The sequence below is a fragment of the Myotis daubentonii genome, chromosome 8 (genome assembly GCF_963259705.1).
Source record: "Myotis daubentonii chromosome 8, mMyoDau2.1, whole genome shotgun sequence".
In the NCBI taxonomy this organism is placed as follows: domain Eukaryota; kingdom Metazoa; phylum Chordata; class Mammalia; order Chiroptera; family Vespertilionidae; genus Myotis; species Myotis daubentonii.
In genome coordinates this window covers 22,431,308-22,449,100 of record NC_081847.1, presented here as the reverse complement: position 1 = coordinate 22,449,100, position 17,793 = coordinate 22,431,308, and the positions used below count along the sequence as shown (strand labels likewise).

Below are 17,793 nucleotides of genomic sequence, written 5' to 3'. Positions count from 1 at the left end.
TCCCTTTTCCTTACCAAGGAATCCACATTCAAAAGTTTAAATAGTTGCCCTAACCGGTTTGGCTCAGTGGATAGAGTCAGCCTGCGGACTGAAGGGTCCCGGGTTCGATTCCGGTCAAGGGCATGTACCTTGGTTGCGGGCACATCCCCAGTGGGAGGTGTGCAGGAGGCAGCTGATCGATGTTTCTAACTCTCTATCCCTTTCTCTTCCTCTCTGTAAAAAAAAAAAAATCAATATATATATATATATATATATATATATATATATATTGATTTTTTTTAAAAAGTTTAAATAGTTAATAAAACACCCTTAAAATTGTAATTCCTGGGTAAAACAGGCAGTTCCAATGGTGACAGAAATAAAGAATGATTTGGGAAGTAGAATTTCTGTCTTACAAGACTAGATGGTTGTCTTCCCGACTTATGGCAAAGAAATGGAGGAGGAATCACACACTTTTAGTGAAAAGTGAGGAGTTAAGTTTGGACATGTTGGATTTGAGATGCTTATGTAACATTCAAGTAAAGATAGCTAGTGTACAACTGTCAGAACTAGACCAGAGAATGAAATTTGAAAAGCTCTCTCTATAGTAGAGTGGAGATTCTCTAATAAAAAGAGTCATGGGAGAGAAGAGGGCTAAGGATGGAAACCGAAATTCTAAACTGTAACAATGGCCAGTGAGAGAACCAACAGAGGAGTGTTCATAGTAAAAGGAAGTCATAGTAAAATTTGATTGCCAGAGATAGAATCAGTGTTTCAGAAAAGATGATTGTTTGGTTGTGACAGTTGCTGCAGAAAGGTGCACAAACAAATAACTCAAAGAGTCATTCAGGTCTGTTACAAGCAGCCACTGACACATTTGTCCAGAACAATTTCAGTGGGGCCAAAACTCAGAAAACTGAATTATGGAGTGACTGGGAGGTGAGAAAGCCCAGATAATTATTTTCCTTCAGAAAAATTCTTGCTCTGCTTTTGCTATTTTTAAAGGTACTATCTCAAAGCTTAAGTTCATGAGTGAATGATTAATTATAGGTTGCCTATCTGAAAATAGTTCTATATAGAATAAATTAATTTCATTAACATAACTATGCTACAAAAATCCTAAGAATGTAAAGGTAGAGGTGATTATTTTTAAACTGAAAAGCTGCTATAACAATGGTAATTTAGAAAATAAATTTTTATGTTTTTAGGCTTATTCATCTATCCTCATTAATGTTACAGTAATCTTTGTGAAACTCCAAGGAAATGTTTCTATACATTTCAGGTTAAAAAAGAATATTCGGTGCATTTATTTTTTGTTTTATACATGCTTTAACCATTCTATAAAGTATTTGAGCACAGGAAAACATTTCCTTTTTAGTACTTTAAAAATGGGCTTAAATATTGCAGTGCTTTTAGTTTTACCCTAGAGATCTTTTTTTCTATTGACTTGTTATTCATAGTGTTTGCAATGTCGCCCTCTAGTGATAGCTTTCCCCAATGCATTAATTAACTTGAAAGACTATCCAGTCTCTTTTGACTCTATGGGTCCTTTGCCACAGCATGTATTGTTTGGTGTCCTCTTTTATTGCATCTATGTTGAGGTTTGTGTATGTATGTGTTTTATAGCCAGTTAGACTTCTTATTCTACTTAAGGAAAGATTAGGAACTTTGGAGCCAAAAAATTTGGATGTGAATTCTTTTTTTAATATATATATAATATTTCAGAGGAAGGGAGAGGGAGAGAGAGATGGAAACATCAGTGATGAGAGAGAATCATTGATCGGCTGCCTCCTGCATGCCCCCTACTGGGGATGGAGCCCGCAACCTGGCCATGTGCCCTTGACTGGAATCAAACCCAGGACCCTTCAGTCCACAGGCCGGCGCTCTATCCACTGAGCCAAACCGGCTAGGGTTGGATGTTAATTCCTATACCTCCATTTATCAGACTGTGCATAGGGCAAGTTATCTGTCCAGAGCTGTCCTGAGGAGTGAGTAAGAATTTCTTTTTAAGGCATCCGACACAGTAGAGAGTAGGCATTTGTCATGTGCCCACTTACTTTTACAAGCCTCTTCTCCCCATTCTCGCGGACTGAGGTAGAGGCCAGTTCTCTTCCCCCCACCACCCCAAACTTCTCTTTTGTTGAAGCATCTCAGTTGTAATTTCATATTCACTTGTCTGTGCTATGTGATCCCTGCACGCCCAGCGATCCTGTTGACTTGTGAAGTTAGTATTTAGTATTCATCACATACTCCAATATGTACAGGATCCTCATTAGATATTTGTTGAATGACTAAATGAATACCACTTCTTAGTAGGAATCCTAGAGTGTGTTACAGAAGTTTCTCTGATATTATGCAGGTTGCAAATGGATAATACATGGTATAATTAGATTTTTACCCTGGCCTTTCATAGAGGTATTTATTTGGTAATTTTTGCAAACAGTTGTACATAGTAATTTCTTATAACATTTGATCTCTTCCATATCTAATTAAACTCCCTTTATTATTACTAATTTTATGTCTTATGTTTTCTCTTTTTAAATATTGAATTAGATTAGAGGTATGTGTATTTTGGTATTTTTGAGGCCTGGGATTATTTTGAATTCTTCCATTTTTCTACTCTCTAAAGATTACATAATCTTATCATATTTCCTCTTCTAGGTTTTTCTAATGATTTAATGCTCCCATTAATTTTTGTGTGAAAATTACTTATAAATTTGCTTCTAATCATATCTTTGATCAAGTCCAATATGGTTTTATACACACTGGTTTTGTTATTTCTAAGTGACGAATAAATGCAGCTGTGATTTCCTTCTTGACCTAAGAGTTATTTAGGTGGATATTTTAAAATTATGAACTGTGTGTTTAAAATATTAATTTCTAGTTTTATTATAATGTGATCAGAGAATAGGCACTTGTACTTTCTATTTTTTGAGATTTTGTTCACAGGATAAATATGAGATCAATATTTAAAGTGTTCCCTAGGCACCAAGAAAGAAGGTGAATTCCTAGTAGGGTTTACAGTTCTGTATATTTATTGGATTTATTATATACATTCAGATACCTTTCATATTTTGACTGCTTAGTTGTCATATTATTGAGAATTATATTAAAGTTTGCATTGCTGTTATGTTTGTCATTTTTCTCATTGTTTCCAACATATTTCATTGCTTTGTTATTTGATGCATTAAGTTTGTGATTGATATTTTCATAGTGGTTTTACTTTTCACCAATTAAAAATAATATTTTAAATAAAATGTTGCTGGTCCTTTGGTACTCAAATGGGTGGGGAGGGGAGAAAGGAAGAAACTTGATCTCTACTTCCCACCATGCACATTTGATTGAAGATCTAAGTGTGAAAAGTAAAATAATGAAGCCTCTACTCTAGAGGATAAAATTAGATAATATCTTTATTATCTTAAGGTAGGAAAATATTTCTTAAATAGGACACAAAACTTAAGAACATAAAGGGAATGATTCATAAACTAGACAAAATTAAGTTGACAAGTTAAGTTGGACAAGGTAAGAACTTTTCTTATCAAAGATACTGATAAAATATAAAAAGTAAACCAAAGGACAAGAGAACATACTTGTACCTATACCTGACAAAAGGTTTGTATCCATATTGGGTAAAGAAATCCTATAAATCAATGTGAAAAAGACAACCTATTAGAAAAATGGGAGAGACTTGAATAGGCATTTCACAAAGATGATACTCAGGTGGCTAATAAATATGTGAAAAATTGCTCAACTTATTATTTACCAGGGAAATGCTAATTAAAACTGTAAGGAGATGCTGTTGCAACACTCATTAGAATGGCTAATACTAAAAAAGATTGACAATTCCAAGTGTCAGAATGTGGATAGCATTGAAACTCTCTGCTGCCTGGAGTTAATAAATTGGGAAAATTGCAAATTCTGGCAGCATCTACTAAAGCTCTCTGTACTCAGATATATAGGATGGGGCAAAAGTAGATTTACAGTTTTTCATAGGGAAAATAATAATACAAGAATAAATGGAGTTTTGCATACTCACAACTATAAACCTACTTTTGCCCTACACATAGTTCCTATATATCCCAGCACTTTCAATAGGAATTTAGGCAGATAGTCACTAAAAGATAAGTACAGACACGTTCAGAGAAGTATTATTTGTATGAATACTTTATATGTTGGAAATTAACCCCTTATCTCATATATTATTAGCAAATATGTTCTTCCATACAGTGGGTTCCCTTTTCATTTTGATGTTGGTTTCTTTTTCTGTGCAGAAGCTTCTTATTTTGCAGAGGACCTAAATAGATACTTCTTCAAAGAGGACATACAAATGGCCAAAAGACATATGAAAAAATGCTCAATGTCACTAATCATCAGAGAGATGCAAATTAAAACAACAGTTAGCTACCACCTCACACCTGCAAGAATGGCTACCATCACTAAATTGACAAACAAGTGCTGGCAAGGATGTAGTGAAAAAAGTATCCTAATACAGTACTGGGAATGTACTATGTACAAGAATGCAGATCAGTACAGCCACTATGGAAAACAGTGTGGAGTTTCCTTAAAAAAATTAAAAAATGGAACTGCCATTTGACCCAGTGATCCCATTTCAAGGAATATATCCTAAGAAGCCTGAAACACCAATCAGAAAGAATATATGCACCCCTATTTCAATAGCTAAGTTCTTGAAACAGCCCACATGGCCATCAGTAGATGAATGGATAAAAAAGCTGTGGTACATGTGCACAATGGAATACTATGCAGGTGTAAAAGAGAAAGACCACTTACCCTTTGAGACAGCATGGAGGAACCTGGAGAGTATTATGTTAAGTGACATAAGCCAGTCAGAGAAAGACAAGTATCACGTGATCTCACATGTCGAATCTAATGAACAAAATAAGCTGACAGACAAAATGGATTCAGAGATATGGAAGCATGCAACAGACTGAGGATCCTCAGAGGGAGGGGCAGGGGAAGAGATCAACCAAAGAACCTATATACATATATGCATAACCCATGGACACAGACAATAGTGGGGTGAAGACCTGGGGAGGAGATAAGAATGGGAAGGAGGAAGGTCAATGGGGAAAAAAGGGACATCTGTAATACTTTCAATAATTTTTTTTTAAACAGCAGTATTATTTGTGTTAGCTAAAATCTGGAAATAATTTTCATCAGCTAAAATGGTATAATCAATCCAATATTGGACATTAATAAATAGAGCAATGAAAATGCACAAATTACAGCCTCATATAACAACAAAAATTACACAAAAAATAATGTTCATCAGAAGAAACCAGACATGAAAGAATATATATTGTTTATTATTTCAAATACATAAGATTTAAAAGCAGTGAAGACTAACCTAGGGCTGACACTTCCAGTACGGGTTGATGGTTGTGCAAATGTGTATATGATTTTATATATCTGTGCTGAAGGATAAGGTTAAGAGGGTGCTGACCCAGAGTTTCAGGGTATTTATTTCCTTCAGTAGTCTAGATTTGCAGATTTCATAATTTTCCCTAAATTTTGAACATTTATGACCTTAAAAATAATGATCATGTGTATAGTTATGGAATTTATCATTGCCAGCATCTGAAGCATAGCTAGTAGTTATATCTCCTTCCAGGTTTGTGACAACACGGAGAAGCTCAGAAACACACTGTGAGTCAGAAAGCTAATAGCTTTTCCTTTCTCTGAATGTTATGCATAGTTTTTAAAAGTCTGTTTAACCGATTTGGCTCAGTGGATAGAGCTTCAGCCTATGGACTGCAGGGTCCCAGGTTAGATTCCGGTTAAGGGCACATGACCAGGTTGCAGGCTCGATTCTCAGTGTGGGATGGGAAGGGGTGGGGTGTTCAGGAGGCAGCCAATTGGTGATTCTCTCTCATCATTGATGTTTCTATCTCTCCCTCTCTCTTCCTCTCTGAAATCAATAAAAATATATTAATAAAATAAGAAAAAATACCTGTTTTAAAAAATCACACACAAACAGTCTGTTGGGTTTCCAATATTATTTTAAAAATTGTGTCTATGATTTTATATATAAAATTAGAGTCTGGTGCACGAATTTGTGCACGGGCGGGGTCCCTTGGCCTGACTGGCGATTGGGGGCGATTGGGGCCAATCAGGGCTGTCTCACCCAGTTCCAATCAGGCCCATCAGGGTGGCTGACCAGGGGGAGGGACCGTGGGAGGATGGCTGGCTGGAGGCAGCGACCACAGGAGGTTGGCGAGCCACTGGAGGTTGACTGTGGGAGCGCACTGACCACAAGGGGCAGCTTCTGCATTGAGCGTCTGCCCCCTGATGGTCAATGTGTATCATAGCTACTGGTTGGTCGTCCGGTCAACTGGTCATAATGGTCACTTAGGCTTTTATATATATAGATAATCATTTAGAGCAGTGGTTCTCCAACTTCAATGTGCTCAAGAATCACCTTAGCCGAAACCAGTTTGGCTCAGTGGATAGAGCGATGGCCTGCGGACTGAAAGGTCCCAGGTTCGATTCCAGTCAAGGGCATGTACCTGGGTTGCAGGCACATCCCCAGAAGGACATGTGCAGGAGGCAGCTGATCGATGTTTCTCTCTCATCGATGTTTCTTTCTAACTCTCTATCTCTCCCTTCCTCTCTGTAAAAATCAATAAAATATATTTTTTAAAAAAGAAAAAAGAATCACCTTAAAGCTTGTGAAAAAGATGGCTTGTCCTATCCCCAGAAATTTCGCCTTGTTCTTCAGAACACATTTTGTGAATCTACCTTGAAGACTAAAGAATAAAAAAGTAGAAGTTTTGGAAGTTAGTGATTTGTGAATTAGGAAATTAAAATATATCCAAGTCATTACCATTTTTGCTTAGAAAGTTAACAAGCTTTCTTGTTATTTTTCACTATTTAAAGTGATTAGCCTTGCTTCTGAAAATATCATTGTGTTAGGTTTCTATTTTTATTCTATCCCTTCAGTTTTCCTTTCCTTCTAGTAAATGTTTCAGTATCTAGTGTGTCAGTCATTGTGCTAGGAATCTGGAAGGACTCAAATGTGCAAAAGACGTCAATCTAGCCTTGGCAGTCTCATTTCAGAGACTGAAAATCATAAAGTAATCGATAATGTATAATGTATTAAATGACAAAGTCATTTGGAGTAGTGGAGAAGAATTCATGAAACCTGGCATTTATAGTAGCTCTTAACAGGGAGTAGGAGTTTGTCAAGGGTATGAAAGGCAATGGCATTTGGGTTCGTGAGAACAATGTAAGCAAAGACATAGAAGCATTAAAAAGGCTGGTGTGATTAGACTGCAGAGTGATGGGGCAGTTGTGGAAAATTAGGTTGGTAAAATAGATTAGGGCAAGAGATATTATATTTTGATTTCAATTTATTTTAATGTTTAACTTAATACACCAGGGAAGTTGTAGTGAGTGTCAAGAGGAGCAAATTAATTTGGGATATTTTAAGAGTAGACTTGGTAATATATATATATATTTTTAATATATATATTATTGATTTTTTTACAGAGAGGAAGGGAGAGGGATAGAGAGTTAGAAACATCGATGAGAGAGAAACATCGATCAGCTGCCTCCTGCACACCTCCTACTGGGGATGTACCTGCAACCAATGTACATGCCCTTGACCAGAATCGAACCCGGGACGCTTCAGTCTGCAGGCAGATGCTCTATCCACTGAGCCAAACCGGTTAGGGCTGGACTTGATAATATTTACAGACTAGTTGGATATGTGGTAGGAAACTTAAAATTGAACTGAAGTTAGAGGACTTAGGATAACTAACTGGAAGAGGTAATGACTGCAGAATCTAAGAAATCTAATTTCTAAAATTCTCAACCATCTTATATAGTAAAAGCCTAATATGCTAAGTGTCCAGTTGTCCAGTCGTCCATTCAACCAATCAAAGTGTAATATGCTAATGATATGCTGAGGCCACTCAACCACTGGCTATGATGTGCACTGACCACCAGGGAACAGACGACCAGTAGGTTAGCTTGCTACTGAGGTCTGGCCAATCGGGACTGAGTGGGACGGGCTGGACATGCCCTGGAGCCCTCCCGCAGTCCCTACCCAGCTGGCCAACCTCCCACGTCCCTCCCCGGCCCCAATCATGCACTGGTGAAGTCCCTCAGCCTGGCCTGCTCCCTCTCGCAATCCAGGACCCCTCAGGGGATATTGTAGAGTCAATTTCAGCCTGATCCTGCAGGGCAGGCCAAGGGACCTCACTCTAGTATATGGATAAACAGGGAACTTCTAATCCAAATGGCCTTTCAGGTCTTATCTTTTTTCGGGCGTATTTTTCTACAGCTTTATTGAGGTATAATTAACAAAATTGTAAGATATTTCAAGTGTACAACATGGTGACATAGGTACATACTGTAAAAGGATTCCCTCTGTTACCTTATTCTTTCTGAAGTCACCAAGTATATGAGCACTTCCTCTCTCTTCTCTCACAGTAAAGCCATGTGTGTTTTTGTTTTCCTCTCACCCATATGCAAACAAAGCAGTGCGATCTTGTAGTCTGCATCAAAAGCGTGTGTGTGACTTTGAAATTCTCTTTTAGGAGTTGAAAATAAAGAAACAATTAGAAGATTAATATGTAAATAAAGGTGTTCAGATTATGTTATTTTTAACAAAAATGGGAATGATGTAAGTGCTTTCACAAAGAAATTGATTAGATAAATTGGTATATCTATTTGTTCAATGGCAAGTTAAGGAAAGGTTGGGCTGTTGTAACAGAGACCTATCAATGATTTCATGGTTGAATGAAGATTGAACTTTATTTCTTACTTTACAGTGGAATTTTCTGGTCAGCTGGACATTCTACTCCATGAGGTCAATTCTTTTTATCTTATTTCTTCACCATCTCTTGGGGCATTATGGTCTAAGTCCGCTTGTAGGCACATCCATATTTTGGCTTTATTGAAACTGTAATTGCTAAGGTCACCAGTGATGACATAATTGTTATATCTAACGAGATGTTTTTAGTCCTCTATTACTTGTCTGTGACATTTGACAGTGTTGGTAACATGTTTATTAAACTTCCTCCTTCATAGGCCTCTGTTGCTTTCTCTCTTGTCTCTTTATTCTTCGTGTCTCTTTCATGTTCTTTCTCTTTGTTTTACCTATAAAGGTTGGTGTTCTCCAGTGTTCTGTTTTCGCTCATTTTCATTTCATGTCTACCCATGATGATTTCAGCCAGGGCCTTTACATATGATGATGTCTCCCAAATCTGCATTTCTAGCCTGAAAACCTTTCTTTTGAGCACCAAGACTTGTATATACAGCACCTTTACTTAAATATTTTGCAGGAAGTTTAAATCTAAGATATCCAAGATGGACTTATCTTCCCTACTAAATTGGCTCTTCCATGCATTGCCTCTCATAGCCACCAAGTGAGAAACCAGGAAGTCAACCTCAGCAATTTCCTGTCTTTCCTCCTCCAGTGAGACCCCTAACACTTTATTAAATATTCCTCTTGAATATTTTTGCTGGTGCATGCCCTTTCCTGTATTTCCATGGTCTTAGTTCAAACCAAAACTATTTTAGGAGTTTCTTTGGGGATCTATGTTTCTGTTTAGGCTTCCTTTCCAATTCTGCTTATTGATTAAATAGGTCACTGCTTTTGTGTGTGTGTGTTTTTTTTTCCCTACTGGTATTTAGCAGCTATGTGTTTAAATTATGTAATATCTGGCATAGTGTCAAATGCAGTTCAGTTGTTAATAAGAAAATTATACAAATGATAATACATTAAATGGAAAGAGCTTTTGAATACAGGCAAACCAGGATTAGTAATTATATTAATTAATTATTACCATAATATTCAAAGAATCCTGAGAGAAAATGAAATACTTATTACTTTTGTGAAAATTCTGTTATATTGTCAATAATTATTATAGCCTTAAAAGTCATGGTTTCAAAACAATGTGGGTGTTGGTCACTTCATCTTAATTAAGATTCAGTTAACAGTTTGTTTCTCCTTAAGTATCTTCATGTTACTAGAGTGTTAATGTATGTTTGGTTGAATTTTCTTTTGTTGTTACTATAGCATTGTATTGTATTTCTGCCTCATAGAATAGATCAGTATTTCTGAAGTGGCTTATCTATGCTTAAAAAGAAGTGAAATAGTAACAATAGTAACTTAAATGCCAGAACTCAGAATAAATGTAAATAATAGAGTCCCAGTGTAAATAGAGGATGGATTGGGACTCATGATTTTGCATAAAAAAGAGAAAATGCACATATAAGATACATGATTAATATCTGCAGATTTGATTTTATTATATAGTCTTCTAATCCCTGGTGTGTGTTATGTTAGGAAACTTTGTCAACTAGTAGCAGAAAACTGCTGAGGCCTTTGCAATATTTTCAAAGCATGATAACCATTCTGATAAACCAATTACATTTTTTTCTAAGGCAAACCAAATAATGATTCTTTTATGGGTGTGAAATTGCATTATGCAACTAAAGGACAGATAGGACCTAAATAATGGATACCTCATTTAGAATTGGACTCTTTGAAATAAAAATAGGTAAATGAGAGCCTGCATAGTTTGTTGTTAAGAGCATGGGCTGCCTGGGTTCAAATCCCAGGCCTGTACTTAACTGCTGTGTATACTTGGTCAGACCACTTGATTTCTGTATGCCTCAGCTTCCTTATCTACATAGAGGGAATACTAGTAATATGTACCACATAGATTTGTTATGAGGATTATAGAAGCTAATATTTGTAAGCATTAGAACAGCACCTAGCACATAGTTTGTGCTATACAAGTATTAGTTAAATATATAAGCCCAAACTAAAAAATGTCTATTAGAGGGAATGCTTTTATAAAGATGAGATTATGACTCATACAAATATAAAATGAACACATAACAATTTTATTTAACTCTGATTCAAAGGAGAATTTAAAGAACCACACATTTACAGGCAGTAAGAAACTCTGAAATGAAATTTATAAATAAATGTAAATTGCCCACAGGACAATATCAGTTCCATTAAGGGGAATATAATTTATTTGCATTTACGTGGACAAGAATTGTTTTCATTATTATTTGTTTTCTACGATTTATGGAAATGTAAAATAGCTCATAGACAATGAAAGGTAGAGATTATGTTGATGGGTAAGATAGGAATGCCCACTAATCTTTTTCCCTCCATATCTTTCACAATTTTTCTGACGTGCCAAACTATTACAAATAATTATAAAATCAATGCAAAATTAATAATTTGTTATGCTCAGAGTATGAAGTAGAATGGAACAACTATTTTTTAAATACCACTTTTGAATGTCACATATTAAAAAAACACATAATACTTTAGTTGGGTTTCTCTAAGCCCTTCCATTGTGAGACCTGTATAGCCCAGTTTTAGTAAGAATTCTGTTAAGTAAATTTAGGGAGAATTTTTTATGCTGGCTATCTGATCATCTTCTATATCTGATCTTAGAAGTCTTCCTCATCACTCCTGACTGATTGGGGATTCATTGTTTAGTTGAACTCCTGAGGCAGCACTCTGGATGACAGTCAGTGGAAGCATAGTAGAGAAAGATTTTTAAATAAGATTCTAAGGATAGGATAAAAATCATATGACCTATATCAATAAATGAAGAAAAGGCATTTGACAAAATTCAGCATCCATTTTTGATAAAAACTTTTAGCAAAGTGGGAATAGAGGGGTTGTACCTCAACATAATAAGGGTCATATATGACAAGCCTCCAGCCACCATCATAAACTTAAAAGGAGTTAAGAGACTTGTACTCAGAAAACTACAGGACATTAAAAAAAGAAATAGAGGAAGATACAAACAAATGGAAGAATATACCATGTTCATAGATGGGAGGAATTAACATCATTAAATGTCCAAACTACCCAAAGCAATTACTGGATTCAATGCAATCCATATTAAAATAACATTGGCATATTCCACAGATCCAGAACAAATATTCTAAAAATTTATATTGAACCAAAGAAAGACCACTAATAGCTGCAGCAATTTTGAGAAAGAATAACAAAGTTGGAGGGATTACAATACCAGATTTGTAACGAATGGTATTGGTGTAAGAACAGGCACATAGATCAATGGAACAGAACAGAGAACCAAAAAATTGACCCAAGCTATACAATCAATTAATATTTGACAAAGGAAACAAGAGCATGCAATGGAGTAATGACAGTCTGTTCAATAAATGGTGTTGGGAAAATTGGACAGGTACATGTAAAAAAAATGAAACTAGAACACCAGCTTACACCATACACAAGAAATAAACTCAAAATGGATAAAAGACTTAAATGTAAGTTATGACACCATCAAAATCCCAAAAAAACCCATAGGCAGCAAAATCTCAGACATCTCTCATAGCAATATGTTTTCCTAGGGCAAGGAAAACAAAGGAAAAAAATAAACAAATGGGACTACATCAAACTATAGAAAGCTTCTACACAGCAAAAGAAATCATCAACAAGATGAAAAGGGATCCCACTGTATGGGAGAACATATTTGCTAATGATAACATCTCATAAGGAGCTACTTTCCAAAATATATAAAGAATTCATACAAATTAACAAAAGAAGACAAACAATCCAATTTAAAAAGTGAGTAAAGGACCTAAATAGACACTTCTCCAAAGAGGACATACAGATCGCCAAGAGACACATGAAAAAATGCTCAAAGTAACTTATCATCAGAGAGATGCAAATCAAAATAACAATGAGGAATCACTTCACACCTGTCAGAATGGCTACCATCAACAAATCAACTAATGACAAGTGCTGGCAAGGATGTGGAGAAAAGAGAAGCATAGTACACTATTGGTGGGATGCAGACTGGTGCAACCACTATGGAAAACAGTATGGAGTTTCCTCAAAAATTAAAAATAGAACTGCCATTTTACCCAGAGATTCCACTTCTAGGAATTGATTCTAAGAATCCCAAACACCAGTCAGAAAGAATATATGCACCCTTATGCTCATAGCAGCACTATTTACAATAGCTAATATTTGGAAGCAGCCCAAGTATCCATTAGTAGATGAGTGGACAAAAAAGCTGTGACACATTTACATCATGAAATACTATGCAGAAGGATCTCTTACCCTTTGAGACAGCATGGAAGGACCTGGAGAGTACTATGCTAAGCAAAATAAGCCAGTCAGAGAAAGATAAGTATCACATGATCTCACTCAGATGTGGAATCTAATGAATAAAATAAACTGTAGAACAAAATAGATCCAAAGACATAGAAGCATGGATCAGACTATCAAATCTCAGAGGGAAGGGAGGGGTGGATGGATGGATGGGAAGAGATCAACCAAAGAACTTGTATGTATATATGCGTAACCCACTGACATAGGCAATAGGGTGGTGGAGGCCTGGAATGGGAGGCAGGGGTGGACTATAAGGGGTCAATGGGAGGAAAAAGGGGACATATGTAAAACTTGGAACAATAACAATTTAAAGAAATTCAAACATAAAAAGAATTGTATAACTAAGGCTTTAACTGGAAAGTCATACTTCAGAATGGTGTACAGAATCAGATATTATCAGAGAGTTTTGAGGAACTAAGGTTGACTTTATAGAGCTAATGCTTACACAGCCCTCTTGGAAATAATAGCCATGTACTTGGTTTACAGGGTTCCCAGCCCTGTGGCTAAGTAAGGCAGGTTACTTTCTGGCAAGCCTAGGAACTTTAGGATATTTTTGGAAATGTGAGGATAGAGGAATTCAACAAATTATAGGTATTGCAGACTCTATCTAGTTCTTGGCTTGGCTTCCTAGTCTTGAGAAGTTTGGTTTCCTAGTCTTGAGAAGTTTTAAAAAGTCTAACCTGAGAATCTTTATTATAAGTTCCAGGAAAGCAAACTCAAAGGAGCTAAGTGGTCAATTACCATTCTTGTTGCACTTATGTAAATAATCAGGCCAGACTTAATGAGACAACTTATTTTGTAAACAAGAATAAAAATGGGGAGGTGACTCGAGACACTTTTTATGTTTCAGTGGAAAACTAATGTGTACCTCTGTGGCTTATCAAATTCAAGCCCTATTTATTGTCTTGAACATTTTGTCAAGTCTAGTTTCCTCCAATATTTGGCTGCAACTGTTGAAATGTTTTGAATTTTTCTTCCCTCCTTTTGCTTTGGCATCACCGAGAACTAAAACTGCCCCTTTCCTGAAGCCCTGCAAGCAGAAGCTGGAGGACCTGACATAAACCTCAAAGAAGTCATCACAACACATCATGTGTGGTCGATCTTCATGCCTGCTGTTGTGCGGGCCCTTCAGAAAATTCACTGGAACACCTGAGGCCATCACCAAAAACATTCAAACTGCAAAATATGGTTCTAGCCCAACATGAAGAAATCTTCTCAACTGTCTGCCCTCTGGACTCAAATTGGGTTTATAGAGGCAGTTCCATCCATTAATCTTTATTTTTTCTTTTTATTTTCATAGACATCTTCACTAAATGCATGACTGCTCACATCACCCTAGCCAATATCATCTACTGTCAAGTCTCAGTTGTTGGTTCAGTTGGTCCGTAATGAACAAAAGACAACCTAATGAAAAATGGACTTACATTGGTCAAAGGAAAGGAGAATGTCTCTTTTTTCCTTGAATGAGAGGAGAGACTGACAACTCTCTTAACTAAACTTTAGTGCGGTTTCACTAAGCTCTTTTCTCAACTTGGCTCCATCCTTGCCAGATTTGCATAGCACAGTTTTAGCAAGAATCCTGCCTAATCAGTTTAGAGAGAATTCCCTACCCTTTATATCTAATCACCCTCAATATCTAATTAAAATTCCACACCTCTGCCCCTATTCCCCAGGTTATATCTGATCACCCTGGCCTGCCTGTAGTAAGAGTCCTAAGTCTGTTTAACCACAATTTCCCTCCATCCCCAGTGTTTCCTCTTAGTAATTTTCCTTCCATTGATGCCCACTTTGTTCCTTGGCTATAAAACCCTATTTGTCCTTTCTGTGTTTGCTATTGAGCCCTGTTCTATACTGAGGTCTCTTTTCTCCTATTGCAGCCTTGTCTGAATAAAAGTTGTTTTTACTATTTTACTCTCTATCTCTGTCTGTTTTTTAAAAAAATATAATCAATAGTATACAATCTGGAAGAACAATTACTATCATAAGTGCGCACCGACAGATATTTCAACTTGCAGTTAGATAAATCCAGTAATATACAAAATGTGAATTGGTGCTTTGTGCACATATAGAATGCCCATGAGGGAGTGATACTTGACAGTGTTCTGTCTTATGTATTAATGAAAACCCAGGATGTAGATTGGATCAGTGCTGTTGGAACACAGTTGTGTGAAAAAGAAGTGCATTGCTGTTCAAATAAAATAAGTGGCCTCTAGTGGTAATTTACATTGTTGTAGTTACAGAAAATAGTTGGTGGTCAAAACAATGCCATTTGGTTTTGGTTTATTGTTGATCAGGAAATGCTGATAATTATTAATATTATTAATTGTAGTTTTTGAGTACATTTCTGCCTTTTTGATAGACCATGTGAGGAATTGGGCAGCAAGTATAAGTCTGGCTAGGAGGAAAAAAGATGCTCATGAGAGAGAGATAAAAATATTTATGTTGCTGATAATTCTAATAAGATCAGTTTGAATAACTTACTTGACTGACCTGCCAGAGCAGTGTATTTATTCAATATATTCAACTGCTTGGACCTTTATTTAGGCTCAAAATATTTCATTTTTTTAAGCTTGAAGATGAGAAATTAGGATTTAAGAAAACTGGACTGTGGTACAAATGGTTTAAACTTTGATACTTTCCAATACCATTATTTAAATTTTGCAGAAATACATGGTTTATTGTCACATTAAAAGTCACATTACTCTACATGCAATATTACATACATATGCTTCATGAAAAAAGTGAAGAAATACTTTTCAGAACTAAATGCAACTAGGAATCCTGGCCAGGCAGCTCAGTTGGTTAGAATGTCATCCTGATAGGCCAAAGTCTCGGGTTCGATCCCCAGTCAGCGTGATACCATTGTAATGAGCTAGTTATGAATAATTGTAAAGGAACAAAAGGGAGGCCAGACTTTATAAACATGGCCATCTGGGCAGCTTCACCAGGAAGCTACAATTTCACACTCTCTAGGGTAGCACCAATCCATTCCCTGGGGATCACTGGGGAAGGGGAAAGTTGGACACTTGCTCAGTAAAGTTGGGGTGATGTAGGGAAGGTGCCTCTTAGTCTAACAGGGGACAGAAATATTGGCCAGAGGGGGTGGGGCCATTGCAAGCCTCCCAAAATTTGGGAATATATAATTCCGCAGGCAAAGGAGCTCTCTCTCTTGGCTCTTGGCTCTCTGTTCATCTGGTTTTGCTCCTGCCCATGTTTCCTCAAAAGCCATCTGGTCCTGTGGCTCCCACATGCAATGGACTGATGGACTATAGCTAGGAACACAAACTAAGCTAGCCTGATGCTGGATTAGGCTGTGAAGGCATGGAATGGAAACTCTCGACAACGGCTTTAATCCTAACTCTGCTGAAAGCAAAATGAGACTTTTTCTTTGGTGGGACAGAGTGAAATAGGACCTTGGAAACTAAGGGGTTTGATTGCAAAGAAATAAAGCTTTTTACAATACTTTCTTCTCCTGTATGAATCTCAGAAAATTCTTTTTCTCATGACGTCCAAGAAGCCCACTTCCAGCAACAGCAGATGGAGACACAGAGAGCTCCCCACCAATGACACATACAAAATTCCCCCATGAATGCATAAAAAAGTGGAATAACAAGTCAATGTTTCTATTTCTCTCTCTGTCTCTATCTTTTCCTCCCTCCCCTTCCTCTCTCTCTCTTAAAAAGATGCAACTGGAGGATGGATTAGGAATCCTTAACTCTTTGACCCAAGTTTAAACAATTAACCTTTCACTTTCATTTGTGATACGCTTTTCAATTTAATGCCTGATGGAATTCTGAACCTGTCTTCACTGAAAGGTCTTTAAATGTCTAGATTCAAATAGTCCAAATATCCAGAAATTTATGTCAAAGCCACCAAGTATTTGTTGTCATTCAACAATCTTTAACTGGAAACAGGTCTTTCTAATTTGGTAAAAGTAGTAAGAATCAAAATTGATTGGATGTGGAATTCAAAGTCTTCTGGCTCAAAGTCTTTGTCTTTGGGCTAGTCACTGGCAGCTTGGTAAGAGCACAAAAAGTCGAATCTCTTTCACTGATAGGGAACAGTAACAACAACAACAATAATAAATATATTGATACTTGATTGAAAACAATTTTTTCTTTGGTTACTGGGTCCCAAGGACAATTCAAGTGACATAACCTGTCACCTCTAATCAATTCAGATACCTCAAATTGTATGCTCATATGAAAGAATCATAGTGAATTAATAGCATTATCATCCCCATTGAAAGATTTCCACAAATCATGAATATTTTAAAAAATTGGAGTCCATAAATCAGTTTTTCGAGAGATATCTTAAAAAGCATAACATTTTATTGTATTTTAATTTCATATAGCTTTGTTTAATGTCTTAACATTTCTATTTGTTTAAAAGAAAATGCAGGCTATATTATTTCTCTAAAACATTTTAAAATGTCGGGTTTTAGAATGTAATCTTTTACTTTTAATTATACTACTTGGCTGTTGTGTGTAGGACAGAGGTATTTCTCTTTTAAATCTAGCAGTGCCTTCTAGAGTCAAAGGTTAATATAATTTAAGAAATGAGTAGTTTTACACATTCAAGTATTCTTAATCCATTTCATTCTGAGGGATAGCTTGTTAGTTAGAAGTAGCAAAGAACTGCATCTAAATGTTTTTGTTCTGAGTAAATATTATTTT

The 17,793-nt window shown here is 36.3% G+C and overlaps 1 protein-coding gene across 1 annotated transcript in view; it reads left to right on the top strand.

Moving 5' to 3' along the window:
* The window catches only part of LOC132240154 (ADP-ribose glycohydrolase MACROD2-like), a 619,136-nt gene that overhangs the window by 54,347 nt on the left and 546,996 nt on the right, over positions 1-17,793 (top strand). The gene's annotated exons all lie outside the window — the stretch shown is intronic.